Source organism: Chroicocephalus ridibundus, chromosome 2, assembly GCF_963924245.1.
Source record: "Chroicocephalus ridibundus chromosome 2, bChrRid1.1, whole genome shotgun sequence".
Lineage (NCBI taxonomy): Eukaryota > Metazoa > Chordata > Aves > Charadriiformes > Laridae > Chroicocephalus > Chroicocephalus ridibundus.
Genome location: NC_086285.1, coordinates 169,422,683 through 169,443,358, shown reverse-complemented (window position 1 = coordinate 169,443,358; position 20,676 = coordinate 169,422,683). Strand labels below are relative to the sequence as shown.

Genomic DNA, 20,676 nt, shown 5'->3' with positions numbered 1-20,676 from the left:
GAAGCCGGCTCCGGGCTCCGCAGAGCCGACGGTGGGGTCCCTTCCCAGCCCAGTCCTGGCCCCCCCACCCCCCCCCCACACACCCCCCCCCAACCAAAGCGCTCGGCCCACCATTTAGCCGACCCCCTCAGCTCTCCGGCTCCCAAGGGTCCCCGCAGCGGCCAGGAGCCGTGGGTTTCGCCCCGAACCCGCCAGCTTCGGCCTCCGGCTGCTTCCCCGGCGGGAGGAAAATGGTAAAAGGGAGACGCCGACAGACAAAGGTGGCATCTCCCGAGACGGGGACAAACTCCACCGCGCTGGGGGGCCGGGGGGGGGGGACACGACACACACGGCCAGGGAGACGGAGAAAGCTGGGGAAGGAGCTCTGCCCGCCCCAGGGACGGAGGCAGCTCTCGGCACCCGGCACGAGCAGGGCTTCGAGCCGGCCCTGGCAGAGGCCAAGGAGCCCCGTGCCAAACCCCGTCACCTCCCCAAGGACGCAGGGGACGAGGCTTTTCCATTCCCCGACAACCGGGAACGACGGGAGCCGCGCGGAGCCGCAGCAAGACCCCGACGCGCTAGGCCAGCAGCTCTCCAGGAGCCCACCGGCCCAGTGAGACCACACACGAGCCCGCTGGCCCAGTGACACTGCATGTGAGCCCACCCGCCCCAGTGACACTGCCTGGGAGCCCACTGGCCCAGTGAGACCACATGTGAGCCCACCGGTCCAGTGAGACCACACGTGAGCCCACCGGTCCAGTGAGACCACACGTGAGCCCGCTGGCCCAGTGAGACCACATGTGAGCCCACTGGTCCACTGAGAGACCACACATGAGCCCACTGGCCCAATGAGACCACATGTGAGCCCACCGGTCCAGTGAGACCACACGTGAGCCCACTGGCCCAGTGAGACCACATGTGAGCCCACTGGCCCCAGTGAGACCACACGTGAGCCCACTGGCCCAATGAGACCACATGTGAGCCCACCGGCCCCAGTGAGACCACACGTGAGCCCACTGGCCCAATGAGACCACACATGAGCCCACTAGTTCAGTGAGAGACCACATGTGAGCCCACCGGCCCCAGCGACACTGCCTGGGAGCCCACTGGTCCAGTGAGACCACCCATGAGCCCACTGGCCCAGTGATACAGCTTGTGAGCCCACCGGCCCAGTGAGACCACACGTGAGCCCACTGGCCCAGTGAAATCACATGAAAGCCCACTAGCCCGGTAAGACCATGTGTGAGCCCACTGGCCCAGTGAAATCACATGAGAGCCCACTAGCCCAGTGACACTGCATGTGAGCCCACTGGCCCGGTGACACCGCATGTGAGCCCATCAGCCCGGTAAGACCACGTGTGAGCCCACTGGCCCGGTGACACCACCTGTGAGCCCACCGGGCCGGTGACACCGCACGCTCTCCCCTTGCTGGCGGTCCCTCCGGAACGTGCCGCGGGGCAGCCCTCGGGACGTGCTGGCGAGCCAGAACCCTCCAGGCACAACCGCACGGCAAAACGTGCCGCATCGGCCAACTGGGCCACGGAGGAGAGGGCCAAGAGTCCCGCTGCGAGCCAGCCCAGCTGCTCGCCCTCCTCCGGGCCAGCGCCCGGGAAAGGGGATACGCAGCCGCGGAGGGAACGTTTGGGCTGGCAAACGCAAGCCGGGAAACAGGGGCGGGTACGGAAACGCGGCTCCCCGCCGAGAGAAGGGCAGGACGCGGCGCCGGCAGACAGACGTCCCTCGGTCGGCACCGCTGGCTGTCCCCGTCCTCCCGCCGCAGCGGGAAACCAGCCCCGCAGCCCTTCTTTTACCCAAACCAGAAAATATTCTGACGCAGCGGCGCGGGCCCTGCTCCCGCCGTAACCGAATGCCCCGTCGTCGACGGCCCGGTGGGCGAATCCGTAAATCGAGAGATAGGCGCGCCGGCCGGGCCAGGAGCCCCCGCCATTTCCGCAGCCCTTTTTTGGCATTTTTTACCAGCCTCGGCGAGGGTTAATAAGCGTCTCGGAAGGTAGATGCTCCCCAGATGGTAGAGCCGGAGGGAGGCAGCTGCCAGCAGAGCTTGGACCAACAGGATCGGGCCCCCCCCACACCCCCCGCCTCCCGCCCCGGGTGCCGCAGGGGGTTGCCGTCCGCTCGCTGGAGCGAGCGGAGCTCATTAATCCAGGAAAATAAAGGAATTGGCTGTCAGGTTAACGGGCGCCACCAGCCCAGGCAGCACCCTGCGGCCCGGAGCGGGGTCTGGGGAAGGCGGGGAGGGATAAAAACCACTCAGAAAGTGAAAAACGGAGAAAAATCCCGCCTGGGTCCCATCGGCAGCGACTCGGTGAAATGCGTGCGCGCGGATCCCGGCCACGGAGCAGAGACGTTCCGCTCGGCAGAGAGCGAAAATGGGTGACAAGCGGTGTCCCTCGGGGGTCCGTACTGGGACCAGCACCGCTCAGTATCTCCAGCAACGACACGGACGGTGGGACCGAGGGCACCCGCAACCAGTTGGACAATGACACCAAGCTGTGTCATCCAGAGGATGTCACCCGGAGGGACCCGGCACAGGCTGGAGAGGTGGCCCCCTGTGAACCTCCTGGGCTCCAACCGGGCCAAGGGCAGGGTCCTGCCCCGGGGTGGGGGCAGCCCCCGGTGCCAGCCCAGGCTGGGGGTGGGGGGATGGAGAGCAGCCCTGAGAGAAGGGCTTGGGGGGGCTGGGGAGGGGGGGGAAACGCTGCCCATGAGCCGGCACCGTGCGCTGGCAGCACAGAAACCCCCCCGCAGCCTGGGCTGCATCCCCAGCAGCGTGGGCAGGGGGGCGAGGGGGGGATTCTGCCCCTCTGCTCCGCTCGGGGGAGACCCCCCTGCAGTGCTGCCTCCAGCCCCAGGGACATCGGGAGGACACGGAGGTGTCGGAGCGGGGCCGGAGGAGGCCCCGGAGATGCCGGGAGGGCTGGAGCCCCTCTGCTGGGAGGACAGGCTGAGAGAGCTGGGGGGGTTCAGCCTGGAGAAGAGAAGGCTCCGCGGAGACCTTCCAGCCCCTTCCAGGCCCTCAAGGGGCTCCGGGAAAGCTGGGGAGGGACTCTGGAGCAGGGAGGGGAGCCACGGGACGAGGGGGAAGGGTTTTAAACCAAAAGAGGGGAGATTGAGATTAAAAATAAGGCAGAAATTCTCCACGATGAAGCTGGTGAGCCCCTGGCCCAGGTTGCCCAGAGAAGCTGTGGCTGCCCCATCCCTGGAGGGGTTCAAGGCCAGGTGGGACGGGGCTTTGGGCAACCTGGGCTAGTTGAAGATGTCCCTGCCCAGGGCAGGGGGTGGCACTGGGTGGCCTTTAAGGTCCCTTCCCACCCAAACCATTCCGTGATTCCTGCTTCTACGAAAAAGAAAGTTGTCCGGAGGCAGGAAGCCTCTCCTGCCGCTCTGCGCGCCGCGGGGTGCTGCCCGCACCCAGCAAAGATCCCAGGGAAGGCACGGCAGGGTCAGCACAGGCTCGGAACAAACCGGGATAGCGCAGGGCCGCGGAGAAGGAAGAGCCAAGGCCGACGGCTTCAAAGAGACCGTGCCGGGGCACAGGCGGACGCGGCGTTCCCGATTATCCTCCGGCAGCGCGGCGAGGGAGACGAGCCAGCACCGAGAAGGCCAGCTCCGTCGGAGAGGTGACATTTGTGCTGCGGCATTGCTGGCATTTGCGGATGGGGGTGAAAAGCGCTGACGGGGAGAAGAGAGCGACCGCAGAGTTATTAGAGAGGGAGAAAAAAATAGCCGGAACGTCGCTCGGGGCACGAGGGAGCGGCCAAGGACACGGGCACAGCACGACCCCCCGGCTCCACGCCGGTGACACGGAGAGCAATGGCAGGGGCGGCGAACGAGCCGCGGCTCGGAGCTGTGGCCATCCCACCTTCCCGGGGCCGGGGGCGACTCCGCGGGGAGCAATTCCCCGCTCCCATCCAACACGGCTCAACGCGACGGCGCCCGGGCGTTCTCCCCTCCGGCCCCTCCGCTCCCCGCGCCGCGTTCCCCCGGCGCCCGAGGCTTTCGCGACGCGAGGCCGGCGAAACGAGCCGGGGATCCCCGTCATCCCGCCCCACTTTTCAAATATTTTTTTTTTTTATCCTGAAGAGCTCGGGGGTGGGGGGGGAAAAAAAGCCAACCTCTCTGTCGCGTGCTCATTTCCAGAGGGGGTTTTTGCCTCTAAAGGCTTTTAACGGAAGCGGGGCGCTCGCCGGGCGGGACAGGCCCTTCCCCTCAGCGCAGACACGGATCCCCCCAAGTCATCCCTCTGAATCCCGTAGGAAACGGGGGCTGCGGGTCACCACGTCCCCCCGCCGCGGCCGCTACAGCACCCCATCGAGTGACACGGCTCAGGAACGGACCCGGGCGGAGGAAACCCCACGGGCCACCAGCATCCCGCCCGTGATGCTCGCTTCCAAGGGGAGCCCCACCTTGGAAGCATCCCGTATCCCCAGGCAAGCTCAAAGGCCACCATCATCCTCCCCAGGAAGCCCAAAAAAAGCGTCCCCGGGACGCGCTGGCTGGAGTCCTGCGGCCGCCGGTTGCTCTCCACCAGGACGGCACTGTCCCCTCTGCCCGCTCCCCGCTCCCCGCGGTGAGACGCTGCCCGGTCTCCCCGCCAAAGCCCTTCCACGCACCTCTCCCGGTTGGGAAACGCCACCCATCCCGTCCGACGGCGCACCGCTGCCCTCCAGCCGGCCCTGGTTGACCATCGGTGGCCGGGGGAACCGGCACAGCCCTCGCCGAGAGCCCGAAACCCTCCCTGAGCTCGTCTCCCCCGCGAGACAAATCCCCAATCTCCAAATCCCTATTGCTGGGCTTTTCCCGCTGGTCGGATCGCCGACTGTCCTCGGCCAGGACCTTTGAGGCTCCGGGAAAAGCATCGAGCCTTCACGGCACTAAACAAACTCGCTGCCAACAGGACTTGGGAGAAGGCGGCAGAGAAAGGCCAACGGAGCGGGCGGAGGCGGAGAGCAAGGGCTTAATATCCGTCCGTTCCAGCTCCGGATAACAAACCGGAGGAACACGGTGGAGTGAAGCGACGGGGAAGCGGCCGAAAGGACAGAAGCAGCCTGGAAAGCACACGCAGAAGGACGGCTGCGCCACCCAAATACTCCCGTGCCGGGAACTTTTCCAGTCGCGGGGCTGCCCTGGGGAGAAGAGGGACACGGCGGCTGCAAACGCTCCGGCTCTCCCGGCTGAAGCCACCACGGCCCGCCTGCAGGAAACATCCACCTGGAGCAGAATCACGGAACGGAGTAGAGGAGGAGGAACGGAGTCCAATCACGGAATGCTTGGGGTGGGAAGGGACCTTTGAAGGCCACGAGGGACACCTCCCACCAGCCCAGGTGGCTCCGAGCCCCCGTCCAACCCAGCCTTGAACCCCACCAGGGATGGGGCAGCCACAGCTTCTCCGGGTGACCTGTTCCAGTCCCTCGTCACCCTCACAGCGAAGGATTTCCTCCTTAGATCTCATCCCCATCTCCCTTCTTTCGGGGCAAAACCCTTCCCCCCTTCTCCGATGGCAACAGGCCCTGCTGAAAAGCCCCTCCCCGTCTTTCTCACAAGCCCCCTCTCAACAGACCAGAACGATGGACGGTGGGAAGGGACCTACAACGACCATCCAGTCCAACTGCCCGACCGACTCCGGGCCGACCAAAAGCTAAAGCAGGTTCTCCAGGGCATTGTCCAAATGTCCTCTTAAACACCGACGACCGCCGCTCCAAGAAGCCTGTTCCAGGGTTTGTTCTCAAAGCAGGACAACCACCCTCCCGGTAAAGAAATGCTTCCTTGAGCAGCCTGGTGTGGCGGGAGGTGTCCCTGCCCACGGCCGAGGGTTGGACTAGACGATCTTTAAGGTCCCTTCTGACTCGAACCATTCTGTGATCCTAATGTCCAGCCTAAACCTCCCCTGGTGCAGCTTTGACCCATCCCCACGTGTCCTGGCCCTGGATCCCAGAGCTCAGCACCTCCCCTCTCCACGTCCCCTCCTCGGGAAGCTGCAGAGCACCATGAGGTCGCCCCTCAGCCTCCCCCTCTCCAAACGAGACAAGCCCAAAGTCCCCGAGGACATTCCTTCCGGCCCTGTCACTCGCTTTGATGCCCTCCTCTGGAGGCGTTCAAGGACCTTCACATCCTTCCTCAAGGAACCCGTCCCTGGAGGCGTTCAAGGACCTTCACATCCTTCCTCAAGGAACCCGTCCCTGGAGGCGTTCAAGGACCTTCACATCCTCCTTCAAGGAACCCGTCCCTGGAGGCGTTCAAGGACCTTCACATCCTTCCTCAAGGAACCCGTCCCTGGAGGCGTTCAAGGACCTTCACATCCTTCCTCAAGGAACCCGTCCCTGGAGGCGTTCAAGGACCTTCACATCCTCCTTCAAGGAACCCGTCCCTGGAGGCGTTCAAGGACCTTCACATCCTTCTTCAAGGAACCCGTCCCTGGAGGCGTTCAAGGACCTTCACATCCTTCCTCAAGGAACCCGTCCCTGGAGGCGTTCAAGGACCTTCACATCCTCCTTCAAGGAACCCGTCCCTGGAGGTGTTCAAGGCCAGGCTGGATGGGGGTTTTGAGCAACCCGGTCGCGTTGAAGACGTCCCTGCCCAGGGCAGGGGGGTTGGAACAAGATGATCTTTAAGGTCCCTCTCCCACCCGAACCATTCTGTGACTCTACGATTCTACACCTCAATGGTGGGGCCCAACCCTTGCAGACAGAGCCCAAGGTTCTTCATGACCCCCGCGTCCCTCAGCGCGGCCGCTGCGCCAACAGGAGCCCCCACTCAAGGGCACTCTGCGGTCGTCCGCGTGGCTGCCTCAACGCATCCCCCTGGCTCGAGGGGAATTTTGGCAGCCAAAACGAAGGAATCCACGCCGGGCTCCAGCCGGAGCTCGGCACCACCTTCGCCCTCACGGAGTGACGGCGACACGGTGTAAACCCACCGCGGGCAGAAGGCTGGAAAACACCCGGAGGAGCTGCAGATGAAAAAAAAGCGTCTTTCGAGATGGGTTTATGCGAATTAAGAAGGTAGAGGAGGAGTCCGGCGAGTGCCACCGGCCAAGGCTCCCACTCCGGCGGGAGCACACGAAGCCGATGCACTGCCCCGCACGCCGCGACTCTCCCGGGAGGTTTTAAGGAGCTCAGAGGCGAAGGGACCAACTTCACGTCCTGCCTTAAACTCATCGACGAGTGAAGAAATGTTCTCAGGAGCGTCTACCACGAAAAAAACCCAAGGAGAAACCCACGAAAATGCCCATTTGGGAACAGGATGAGCCAGGGAGGATGCGGAGAGAGCGGAGGGCGCCGGCAGGCGAAGTCAGCTTGGCCGCAGCTCCTCGAATAGCCGACCGTGGGGCGAAACGCCAAAGGGCAGAGGCCGCAGCGGGAAGAGGAAGGAAGATGAAGGCCACCGTCCCCTCTCCTGAGGTCCGGACAGCCCGGGGAGCCTCACGGAGAGCCCGGGATACTCAGGAGAATCCCGAAGCAGATCCCTGCGGCTGATTTCAGACGCCGACAGCCCCGTGGACAACCTGCCTCAGGCAGCGATACGGCCACCGCCCAGAGCCCAGCCGCTGGCCCCGGCAGCCACGGTGCGGAGCAGGAGCCTCACCGGTTTCTATCCGAGCTGACAAACCCCCGGAGGCAAAAGGCAGCCGGGAAAGCAAGGATAGATGTTTCCAGGAGAGATGCTGCCTCTGATGGGGCCGAGCGCTCCGGCTCCCAGCTCCCCCGATCCCGACCGTCCTGATCCTGAATCTCCGGCTCCTGATTCCCCTGCTCCTGAATCTCCAGCTCCCGACTCTCCTGCTCCCAGCTCCCCTGCTCCTGAATCTCCAGCTCCCGACTCTCCTGCTCCTGAGTCTCCACCTCCCGACTCTCCTCATCCCGACTCCCCTGCTCCTGAATCTCCTGATCCCAATTCCCCTGCTCCTGACTCCCCTGTTCCTGAATCTCCAGCTCCCGACTCTCCTGATCCCAATTCCCCTGCTCCTGACTCCCCTGTTCCTGAATCTCCAGCTCCCGACTCTCGTGATCCCAGCTCTCCTGCTCCTGAATCTCCAACTCCCAACTCTCCTGCTCCTGGATCTCCAGCTCCGGGCTCCCCAGCTCCTGACTCTCCTGTTCCTGAATCTCCTGCTCCCAGTTCTCCAGCTCCCCGCTCCCCTGTTCCTGAATCTCCAGCTCCTGACTCTCCTGATCCCATTTCCCCTGATCCCGACTCCCCTGATCCTGAATCCCCAGCTCCCGACTCCCCAACTCCCAACTCTCCTGCTCCTGAATCTCCAGCTCCCAGTTCTCCTGATCCCGACTCTCCTGATCCTGAGTCTCCACCTCCCGACTCCCCAGCTCCCAACTCTCCAGTTCCCGACTCCCCTGTTCCTGAATTTCTGGCTCCCGACTCTCATGATCCCAACTCCCCTGCTCCTGAATCTCCAGTTCCTGGCTCCCCAGCTTCCAACTCTCCTGTTCCTGAATCTCCTGCTCCCAATTCTCCAGCTCCCGACTCCCCTGCTCCTGAATCTCCACCTCCCAACTCTCCTGCTCCCAGCTCTGCTGCTCCTGAATCTCCAGCTCCCGACTCTCCTCATCCCGACTCTCCTGCTCCTGAACCTCCAACTCCCAACTCTCCTCCTCCCAATTCCCCTGCTCCTGAATCTCCTGCTCCCAATTCTCCAGCTCCCGACTCCCCTGTTCCTGACTTTCCACCTCCCTGGCGGGGTAAGGAGCGGGGAAGAGCAGGGAAGTCCCAGCCCCGCGGGTCGGGAAGCCGGGAGTGAGCTGCAAACAGGGGAGTGCGATTGTTCTTCAGAGGGAGACGGGGCCGATTCTCCGCTCCGGAGTTCAGGAGCCGGGTCAGATCCCGCCTGCCGGAGTGAAAACCATTCTCCCGCTGTTCCCAGCCGCTGCGGTGAAGGCACGGCAAGCGTCCCGCTCCTCCCAGGCAAAGGGATTGCGCCCCAATTTTTAAGCAATTCAAACACGCTTAAAACGGCCGCGGCTTTTTAAAAAGCTGCCGGAACCTCTCCTCAGCACCAGCTACTCGGGAACGGCGGGTACGGGATACGGGATACGGGCGAGCTTCCAACCCCAATTTCCAACGCCGAGGTGGGAGAAGACCGAACCCCCTGCGTTTCCTGAGGCTGGGCAGCTCCCCGCCTCCAGCCGCCTCCGCGAAGGGCTCGCCCGACCTCCCCGTCTTGAACGCCGCGGCCCTCACGGTCCTGGCTGGGGTCCGGAGAGAAGCCCCCGGCGTCGGGGCCGTTTCGGGTAAAGGGGCCTGGAACGCTCTGGGCTCAACGTGGGATCCCCCATCTGACGCCATCGGCAGGCCCAGGGGGACACGCGTCGCCGCTGGGTGACGAAAAAATAAATCGAGGTGACATTTTGGGTTGGGGGGGGACCCGCAGAAAAGCCGGGGGAAAACAACACAGCGCAACTCCCCGAGACGTTCTCCCGCGCGCGGGCAGCGGGGCCGGAAAGAGCCGGCGGGGCAAAGGTAGGACCCAGCCGACCGCGCGGCGGCGGAGCGCGGATCGACGAGGCTTCCTTATGGGAAACGGGATTTCCCCAGGAGATGGGAATAAGGGCAATCCGCAGCCCGGCATCACGGCCGCCGCCAGCCCGTAGGATCAAACCACGCAACTTCTCCCGGTATTTAGCGGGAAGGACGCAGACGTTCTGCGGGTGTGAAAGAGGGAGGCGGGCCGAGGTGCACGGGCCGAGGGCGCAGCCCCCAGTCCCCACGGCAGAGCCGGTGACACGCTCCCCGGCGTCATCCACAGCGGAGGGGAAGGGGAACGTCACCCGCGCCGGCCAACCCTCCCGTGACGGGCACCCGAGGCGCAGAGGGCGAGACGGGGACGTCCCGCCGGGCTGCAGGGCGGGCAGGGGGACGGGGACGGGCTGGAGCTGGAGGGAAGCATCACGCGAAACAGCGGCTGGAGAAAAGGAATCGTGGAATCAGGGAACGGTTTGGGTGGGAAGGGACTTTTAAAGGCCACCCAGTGCCACCCCCTGCCCCGGGCAGGGACACGTCCCACCAGCCCAGGTGGCTCCGAGCCCCGTCCAACCTGGCCTTGAACCCCTCCAGGGATGGGGCAGCCACAGCTTCTCCGGGCAACCTGGGCCAGGGCTGGGCCACCGGCTTCATCGTGGACAATTTCTTCCTTATTTTTAATCTCAATCTCCCCTCTTTTGGTTAAAAACCCTTCCCCCTCGTCCTGTGGCTCCCCTCCCTGCTCCAGAGTCCCTCCCCAGCTTTCCCGGAGCCCCTCGAGGGCCTGGAAGGGGCTGGAAGGTCTCCGCGGAGCCTTCTCTTCTCCAGGCTGAACAACCCCAAGAAAAAAATGAATCCGTCCGGGATCGAAGCTGAAAGCTGCGCCGGGGTGACCGTGTTCTTAGGGGAAAAGAAACGGGAAGACGAGCGGGTCCCATCCCAAAAAGAGAACAAACGGCAGCGTCTTGTTCAGTTCCCACCCTCCTGCTCCCGCCTCGTGTGCCCTGAGCAGGGGCCGGGGCTTCAGAGCCCCTGTTTCAGCCCCGACGATTCCGCAATTCAGGAGTGTTCGGCTCCAAAAGGGACCGCCCGGCTCTGGGGCTGTCCCCTCCTCGTTCCCAGGCCGTTACGTTCCCCGTGTCCCCCCGCACCCAGCCAAGGGTTTGCCAGGCTCCCAGCCCCTGGGGGACAACGCTGCGGGCCACGGGCAGAGCACGCGGATTTAAGCTTAATCCCCTCGGAGTCGCCGTCCTTCCCAGCCCCATCGCTACGAGGAAGGGAGCGGTTTGGCCGGATCGGGATGCAGGGCCAGCGGTGGTTTGGCCAGTCGGGATGCAAGTCCGTCAGCGGTTCGGCCGGATCGGGATGCGGGTCCAGCAGCTGTTTGGCCGGATTGGGATGTAGGTCCAGCAGCGCTTTGGGCGGATCGGGATACGGCGCCGGGAGCAGTTTGGCTGGGTCGGGATGCAGGTCCGGCAGCAGTTTGTCTGTGTCGGGATGCAGCGCCAGGAGCAGTTTGGCCGGATCAGGATGTGGGTCCAGCAGCGGTTTGGCTGGATTGGGATGTAGGTCCAGCAGCGGTTTGGGCGGATCGGGATATGGCTCCGGGAGCAGTTTGGCTGGGTCGGGATTCAGGTCCAGCAGCGGTTTGGCCAGGTTGGGATACGGCTCCGGGAGCAGTTTGGCTGGGTCGGGATGCAGGTCCGGCAGCGGTTCGGCCAGGTTGGGATGTGGGTCCGGCAGTGGTCTGGCCAGGATGGGATGTGGTGCCGGGAGTGGTTTGGCTGGGTCGGGATGCAGATCCGGCAGCAGTTTGTCTGTGTCGGGATGCAGCGCCAGGAGCAGTTTGACTGGATCAGGATGTGGCACTGGCAGCAGTTTGGCTGGTTGGGATGCGGCTCCGGGAGCAGTCTGGCGGTATCGGGATGCGGCACCGGCAGCAGTCTCGCTGGTTGGGATGCAGCTCCGGGAGCAGTTTGGCTGGATGGGGATGCGGCACCGGCAGCAGTTTGGCTGGTTGGGATGTGGCTCCGGGAGCAGTTTGGCTGGATGGGATGCGGGTCCAGCAGGGATTTGGCTGGTTGGGATGTGGGTTCGGGAGCAGCTTGGCTGGGTCGGGATGCGGGTCTGGCAGCGATCTGGCCTGGAAAGCGTTGCCGCAGCCGGGCTGGTTGCCCGCGACCGGTTCAGGTTTCCAGCTTGAAATCCCAGCGCTGGCAGGAACGCACGGAGACGCGGACCCCGCGTTCCCGCATGCGCCCTTAGTCATCCTCGGAAGAGGGAAAGCTCCGGAGGCAGGCGCCCAATAACGGACTTCACTCGTTTTAAATGAGCGCCATCGCTTCGTTCCGCCCGAGCGCACGGCGGTGAGCGGGCTGGAACGGCGGCGGCCGAGGGTGCCGGGCCCCTTCGCCTGGGCAAGGTGGGCTCAGCCGGCCCCGTGCCCAACGGCCGTCACCAAGCCCTCGCTCGCCAGGAACCGGCCCCTTCTCCCGCCGGCTCACGGAGTCACCCAGCTTGGAAAAGACCTTTCAGATCCCGGAGTCCAACCGTCAACCCAACGCTGCCAAGTCACCGCTAAACCGCCTCCCTCCGCGCCGCGTTCCCCCAGGATTCCCAGGTCTCTCTCCATTCTCCAGCCCCGACCCGTAGCGGTCCGCGGCGGGTTATTCCTTCCCCGGCGCGCGGACCTTGTTGAACCTCATGAGGTTCCCTCTCCTCCCAACTCTCCAGGTCTCGCTGGACGGGTGACGCAACCTTCCGGCCCGTCAGTTTTGTGCCACCAGCAAACGCGCCGAGGGTACGCTCCGTCCCCCCTCATCGAGGGCGTCGGGGAAGGCGTCGAACGTGACTGGAGCCAGTCCCGGCCACTGGGCAACGCCCGTAACTACAGGCCACCAACTGGACTCGGCAACACCGGTCCCAACCCCCTGAGCTCTGCCACCCGGCCGTCCTCCACCCGCCTGGCCGTCCCCTCACCCGACCCACCCTCCCCGAGCTTCCTACGAGGGCGTCGTGGGAGACGGCGTCGTGGGAGACGGCGTCAAAAGCCTCGCTGACGCGGAGGGAGACGACGTCCCTTGCTCTCCCCTTGTCGGCGGGAGGGGACGGTGACGGAGGGCCGTCCGACCGGTCGAGCGCCATTTCCCCTCGGTGAAGCCACGCCGACCGCTCCCGACAACTCGCTCCTCCTCGCGGGACACGTTCTCCAGACCCTTCCCCGGCTTCCTTCGGACGCGAACCCAACACCCAACATCCCAGGCCAAACCGGACGGGGCTCGGAGCAACCCGGGTCGGTGGGAGATGTCCCTGCCCGGGGCAGGGGGGTGGGACTCGACGGGCCTTTCCATGTCCCTTCCCACCCAAACCATTCCGTGATTCCACCATTCCGGTTTCAACCACGCTTCCGCCCCACCCCGCAGGCGCCGCGACCGCACAAACCCTCCCGTCCCCGAAGAGCGGGAGCCGGGCGCGTTGTCCGCAGCCTCTCGGCATCGTCATCCCGTTGCCGAAAGACTTCTCCTAATTGCCGCCGGCGGCGGGCGCCCCAGGAGAAGGGCCGGGAGCCGGGGGGGAGCCGGCTTGGTCGAGGCCGGGTTTGGGAGAGAGGGGAGGCAGCGAGGGGTCGGGAGCCGAAATTCCGACATTTCCGCATCCGGCGGCGGGTTTTGAGGTGGCTGGAAGAAACGGGGAGATTCCAGAGGAGGAACGGGCAAAAAGCCGCGACAATGGCACCTCCCGTCCCCACCGGCCGGAAACGCCTCCGAACGGTGACGTTCTAAAAAATTCCTCGTCGGTGGCAAGAAAAGGGGGTGGGATCCGGGAACGGCCAGAGAATCCGGCCCCGGAGCAAAGCCGGGGCTCCCGGGCCGGTACCGGGCCCCCGACGCGGCTCCAGGAAGGCGGAATCGTTAGCGCGAGGAAAATCTCGGCGAGTTCGGCCAGAAACGGTTAACGAAGGGATAAGCAAAGTTCGTTACGTCCCTCCCGGCAGCAGAAACCCCAGCTCCCCGGTAATTAATTAATTAACGGTAATTAATTACGGCTGCGTTTGGCTAACGGGCCAGCGATCCCCTGCGCCCAGTGGTCCCCAGAAGGCAGGCGCCGCGCACGCCCCCCCCCCGCCAAAGGCTTGGAAAGGAGAAATTTTCCGTAGTAAAAGACGAGAATCTGGTAAAAAAAACTCAGCGCTGGCTCCTGCCCCGGCTGCCGCCGCGACCGCTCGCCCCGGGCACCGCACGGCACCCGCCGGCACCCACCGCCTGGCACCCACCGCCTGGCACCCGCGTGCCGGCAGCGCCCGGCCCTCCCGGCCGTAGCCCAGCACCGAGAGGCACCGGCGGGTCACGCACCGCGTCACCGCGTCACCCGCAGCCGGCTGGGGACGGCGCCGGGCACCTCTGCCCAACGCCATCCCCTGCCCCACGGCGCCGCTGCACGGCCCCACAGGACAAGCCCTGCCCCACACGGAGCACTCCCCCCTTGCCCCACACTTCAGCCCTACAGCCCCATGGGGCACCCCCCTGCACCCCTACAGCGCAACATGACACCCGCCTGCCCCACACCTCACCCCTGCAGCCCCACATGACACCCGCCTGCCCCACACCTCCAGCCCCACGGGGCACTCCCTTGCCCCACACTTCAGCCCTACAGCCCCATGGGGCACCCCCCTGCACCCCTACAGCCCCACATGACACCCCCCTGCCCCACACCTCAACCATACAGCCCCATGGGGCACCTCCCTGCCCCACACCTCACCCCTACAGCCCCACATGACACCCGCCTGCCCCACAACTCCAGCCCCACGGGGCACTCCCTTGCCCCACACTTCACCCCTACTGCCCCATGGGGCACCCCCCTGCACCCCTACAGCCCCACATGACACCCCCCTGCCCCACACCTCACCCATACAGCATCATGGGGCACCTCCCTGCCCCACACCTCACTCCTACAGCCCCACATGACACCTGCCTGCCCCACACCTCCAGCCCCATGGGGCACCTCCCTGCCCCACACCTCACCCCTACAGCCCCGCATGACACCCCCCTGCCCCACACCTCACCCTTACAGTCGCACATGATACCCACCTGCCCCACACCTCACCCATACAGCCCCACATGACACCCGCCTGTCCCACACCTCACCCCTACAGCCCCACATGACACCCCCCTGCCCCACACCTCCAGCCCCATGGGGCATCCCCCTGCACCCCTACAGCCCCACATGACACCCCCCTGCCCCTCATCTCACCCCTACAGCCCCATGGGGCATCCCCCTGCCCCACATTTCACCCATACAGCCCCACATGACACCCGCCTGCCCCACACCTCCAGCCCCGTGGGGCACCTCCCTGCCCCACACCTCACCCCTACAGCCCCACAGGACACCCCCTGCCCCACACTTCACCCCTACAGCCCCACGGGGCACCCCCTGCCCCACACCTCACCCAGGAGAGCCCCTCACGGACGGGACCCCAAGGCCAGGCGGCCCACAGGGACCCCCGCAGTGGGGCAGGCCCCCCCCGACACGGCCCTTGCACACTCACACCCCCCCGCCCGGGCACACCAGGACCCCTCGGGGGGCACCCCCCCTCCGACCCCCCGGCCCCACTGACACCCAGCACCCGCGGCCCCGGCGACCCACTCTGGGTGTCCCGATGAAGGGTGTCCCCAACACCCCCCTCCTGCACCCCAGGTCCCCACACCCCGTCACCCCGCCCCACGCTCACCATCACACCTACCCCCCCCCCGTTCACCATCACACCCCCCCACACACCCCCATGTTCACAATCACACCCACACACACCCCCGTGTTCACCCCCCCACACACCCTGTGTACACCCCCACACCCCCCGTGTTCACCCCCGCACCCCCACATACCCCTTCACCCGCACTCACAGCCCCCCCACGCTCACCACCCCCGAGAAACAAGCACTCACACACCGTCACACGCACCCCCCCGCTGTCACACACCCCCACTGTCACACCCCCTCACACCCCCCCGCTGTCACACACCCTCACACACCCCGCTGTCACACCCCATCACACCCCCCCGCTGTCACACACCCTCACACCCCCCCGCTGTCACACACCCTCACACCCCCCCCGCTGTCACACCCCCTCACACACCCCGCTGTCACACCCCCCACACTCACACCCCCCCCCACTCACACCCCCCCCACTCACACCCCGTCACACTCACACCCCCCACACTCACACCCCCCCACTCACACCCCCCACACTCACACCCCCCACACTCACACCCCCACACTCACACCCCCCCACACTCACACCCCCACACTCACACCCCCCACACTCACACCCCCCACACTCACACCCCCACACTCACACCCCCCACACTCACACACCCCCACACTCACAACCCCCCACACTCACACCCCCCACTCACACCCCCAACACTCACACCCCCCACACTCACACCCCCCACACTCACACCCCGTCACACTCACACCCCGTCACACTCACACCCCCACACTCACCCCCCCCACACTCACACCCCGTCACACTCACACCCCGTCACACTCACACCCCCCACACTCACACCCCCCACACTCACACCCCCCCACACTCACACCCCGTCACACTCACACCCCGTCACACTCACACCCCCCACACTCACACCCCGTCACACTCACACCCCCCACACTCACACACCCCCACACTCACACCCCGTCACACTCACACCCCGTCACACTCACAACCCCCCACACTCACAACCCCCACTCACACCCCGTCACACTCACACCCCGTCACACTCACACCCCCACACTCACACCCCGTCACACTCACACCCCGTCACACTCACAACCCCCCACACTCACAACCCCCACTCACACCCCGTCACACTCACACCCATCACACTCACACCCCCACACTCACACCCCGTCACACTCACACCCCCCACACTCACACCCCCCACACTCACACCCCCCCACACTCACAACCCCCATTCACACCCGTCACACTCACACCCGTCACACTCACACCCCCCACACTCACACCCCCCACACTCACACCCCGTCACACTCACACCCCATCACACTCACACCCCATCACACTCACACCCCCCCACACTCACACCCCCCACACTCACACCCCGCCACACTCACACCCCGTCACACTCACACCCCCCACACTCACACCCCGTCACACTCACACCCCCCACACTCACACCCCGTCACACTCACACCCCGTCACACTCACCCCCCCACACTCACACCCCCCACACTCACACCCCCTACTCACACCCCATCACACTCACACCCCCCCACACTCACACCCCCCCACACTCACACCCCGTCACACTCACACCCCGTCACACTCACACCCCCCACACTCACACCCCGTCACACTCACACCCCGTCACACTCACCCCCCCACACTCACACCCCCCACACTCACACCCCCTACTCACACCCCATCACACTCACACCCCCCCACACTCACACCCCCACACTCACACCCCGTCACACTCACACCCCCCACACTCACACCCCGTCACACTCACACCCCCCCACACTCACACCCCGTCACACTCACCCCCCCACACTCACACCCCGTCACACTCACACCCCCCACACTCACACCCCGTCACACTCACACCCCGTCACACTCACCCCCCCACACTCACACCCCCCACACTCACACCCCCTACTCACACCCCATCACACTCACACCCCCCCACACTCACACCCCCACACTCACACCCCGTCACACTCACACCCCCCACACTCACACCCCGTCACACTCACACCCCCCCACACTCACACCCCCCCACACTCACACCCCCCCACACTCACACCCCGTCACACTCACAACCCCACACTCACACCCCATCACACTCACACCCCCAACACTCACACCCCCCACACTCACACCCCCACACTCACACCCCCCACACTCACACCCCATCACACTCACACCCCCCACACTCACACCCCCCACACTCACACCCCATCACACTCACCCCCCCACACTCACATCCCATCACACTCACACCCCCCACACTCACACCCCCACACTCACACCCCCCACACTCACACCCCGTCACACTCACACCCCGTCACACTCACACCCCCACACACTCACACCCCCACACACTCACACCCCATCACACTCACACCCCCCACACTCACACCCCCCACACTCACACCCGTCACACTCACAACCCCACACTCACACCCCCCACACTCACACCCCGTCACACTCACACCCCCCCACTCACACCCCCAACACTCACACCCCCACACTCACACCCCCCACACTCACCCCCCCACACTCACACCCCCCCACACTCACACCCCCCCACACTCACACCCCCCACACTCACACCCCCCCACACTCACACCCCGTCACACTCACACCCCCCACACTCACCCCCCCCACTCACACCCCATCACACTCACACCCCCCACACTCACACCCCATCACACTCACACCCCCCCACACTCACACCCCCCACTCACACCCCATCACACTCACACCCCCCCACACTCACACCCCCACACTCACACCCCCCACACTCACACCCCGTCACACTCACACCCCGTCACACTCACACCCCCCACACTCACACCCGTCACACTCACAACCCCACACTCACACCCCCCACACTCACACCCCATCACACTCACACCCCCCACTCACACCCCGTCACACTCACACCCCCCCACTCACACCCCCAACACTCACACCCCGTCACACTCACACCCCACACTCACACCCCATCACACTCACACCCCCAACACTCACACCCCGTCACACTCACACCCCCACACTCACACCCCCCACACTCACCCCCTACTCACACCCCCTACTCACACCCCCACACTCACCCCCCTGTGCTCACACTCACACCCACCTGCACACCCCCCCGCTCCTCACACCCCATCCCGCTCACACCCCCACACCAATCACACCCCCCCCACCCTCACACCCACCCCCACTCCCCCCCATCCCACTCACACCCCCGCACTCCCCCTCACACCTGCACTCCCCCCCCACGCCCCCTTCGCACACGCACACCCCGTCGCACACCCAAACACCCCTCACCCTCCCACCCCCTCACACTCCCACCCCCCACACACACTCAACCCATCACACTCACACCCCCCCACACCCACACACCCCCTCGCTCACACTCACCCCCCCATCACGCTCACAACCCCCCCACACTCACACACCCCCTCACTCACACTCGCACTCAGCCTCACACCCCCCCACACACTCACCCCCCACACTCAACCCCCATCACACTCACACCCCCCCACCCCATCACACTCACACACCCCCTCGCTCACACTCACACTCAGCCTCACACCCCCCCACACACTCACCCCCCCACACTCACCCCCATCACGCTCACAACCCCCCCACACTCACCCCCCATCACACTCACAACCTCCCACCCCATCACACTCACACTCATCCCCACACCCACTCACCCCCCCATCACACACACCCCCCCCACCCCATCACACTCACACTCCCCCTCGCTCACACTCACACTCAGCCTCACACCCCCCCACACACTCACCCCCCCCATCACCCCCCCCCCCCCCATCCACATACCCCCCCCCACTCACCCCCACATGAACTCACACCCTGGCACCCCATCACACTCACCCCCCCCACACTCACCCTCACCCCCCCCACTCACACCCCCCCCACTCACAACCCCCCCCACTCAACCTCCCCCCCACTCACAGCCCCCCCACAGCCCCCCAAAACCCCCCACTCACACCCCCCCCACCCAACCTCCCCCCCACTCACAGCCCCCCCAGCCCCCCCCACACTCACACCCCATCACACTCCCCCCCCCACTCACACTCACCTTCAGACCCCCACTCACACCCCCCCCACTCACAACACCCCCCCACTCAACCTCCCACCCACTCACAGCCCCCCCACACTCACCCTCACACCCCCCCACTCACAACCCCCCCCACTCAACCTCCCACCCACTCACAGCCCCCCCACACTCATCCTCACACCCCCCCACTCACAACCCCCCCCACTCACAACCCCCCCCACCCAACCTCCCACCCACTCACAGCCCCCCCAGCCCCCCCCACACTCACACCCCATCACACTCCCCCCCCCACTCACACTCACCCTCAGACCCCCACTCACACCCCCCCCACTCACAACACCCCCCCACTCAACCTCCCACCCACTCACAGCCCCCCCACACTCACCCCCCCCACACTCACCCTCACACCCCCCCACTCACACAACCCCCCCACTCAACCTCCCACCCACTCACAGCCCCCCAGCCCCCCCCACACTCACACCCCATCACACTCCCCCCCCCACTCACACTCACCCTCACCCCCCCCCACTCACAACACCCCCCCACACTCAACCCCCCACTCAACAACCCCCCCCCCCACACTCACCCCCCCACATTCACCCTCCCCGCCAATTCCCCCCCGCCCCCCTCAAGCTTAACCCCCCTTCCCCTCCCCCCCCCCTCCCCCGGCCACCCCTCCCCGCCCCTCCCCCCTCCCCTCACTCCCCCCCACTCTCCCCCCTCCCCCATCCGAGCCCCCCCCCGCGCCCCCGCTGTCCCCTCACCGGTGGGGCCGGGCCCGGGGGGTGCCGGGGCGGGGGGGGGGGGGGATGCCGGGGCCTACCTGGCCCGGCGCGGCGGGGAGGGGCGCTGCCTCCCCTCCGCTGGGGGTGACAAGATGGCGGCGGCTCCTGGCGGCGGCGCCCTCGGACGGGCCGCGGCCCCTCCGGGACGACAGGGGGCGCCACCGCCCCGCGCCCCGCCGCCGGCAAGGGACGGAGCGCCGCCTCCCGCGCGCCGCCGCCGCCGCCACACTGCGCCTGCGCGGGGGGGGGGGGGGGGGGCGGGGCGGGGGCGGGGAAAGGGGCGGGGCCAGGGGCAGGAAAGGGGCGGGGCCACGGGCGGGGCGGGGCGACTGGGATGGGGACCAGTGCTCCCAGTTCGCCCAGTGCTCCTGGGACTGGGACCAGTGGTCCCAGTGCTCCCGGGGCTGGGGCCAGTGTCTGCAGTGCTCCTGGGACTGGGACCAGTGCCTCCAGGGCTCCCAGGGCTCCCAGGGCTCCCGGGACTGGGACTGGGACTGGGACTGGGACTGGGACTGGGACCAGTGCTCCCGGGGCTAGGACCAGTGCCCCCAGTGCTCCTTGGACTGGTACCAGTGCTCCCAGTGCTCCCGGG

The 20,676-nt window shown here is 65.9% G+C and overlaps 1 protein-coding gene across 2 annotated transcripts in view; it reads right to left on the bottom strand.

Annotated features, from left to right (window-relative positions):
• Positions 1–20,260, bottom strand: part of LOC134512327 (casein kinase II subunit alpha-like) — a 36,700-nt gene extending 16,440 nt beyond the window's left edge. Inside the window, exon 1 of one of the 2 annotated variants that reach the window (XM_063327720.1) lies at positions 20,123–20,260. The gene's annotated coding sequence lies outside the window, so the exon portion shown is untranslated. Of the gene's footprint in view, positions 1–111; positions 732–20,122 lie in introns of those variants that run through there. The other variant, XM_063327719.1, reaches the window with a different exon arrangement.
• Between the last annotated feature and the right edge of the window lie 416 nt (positions 20,261–20,676).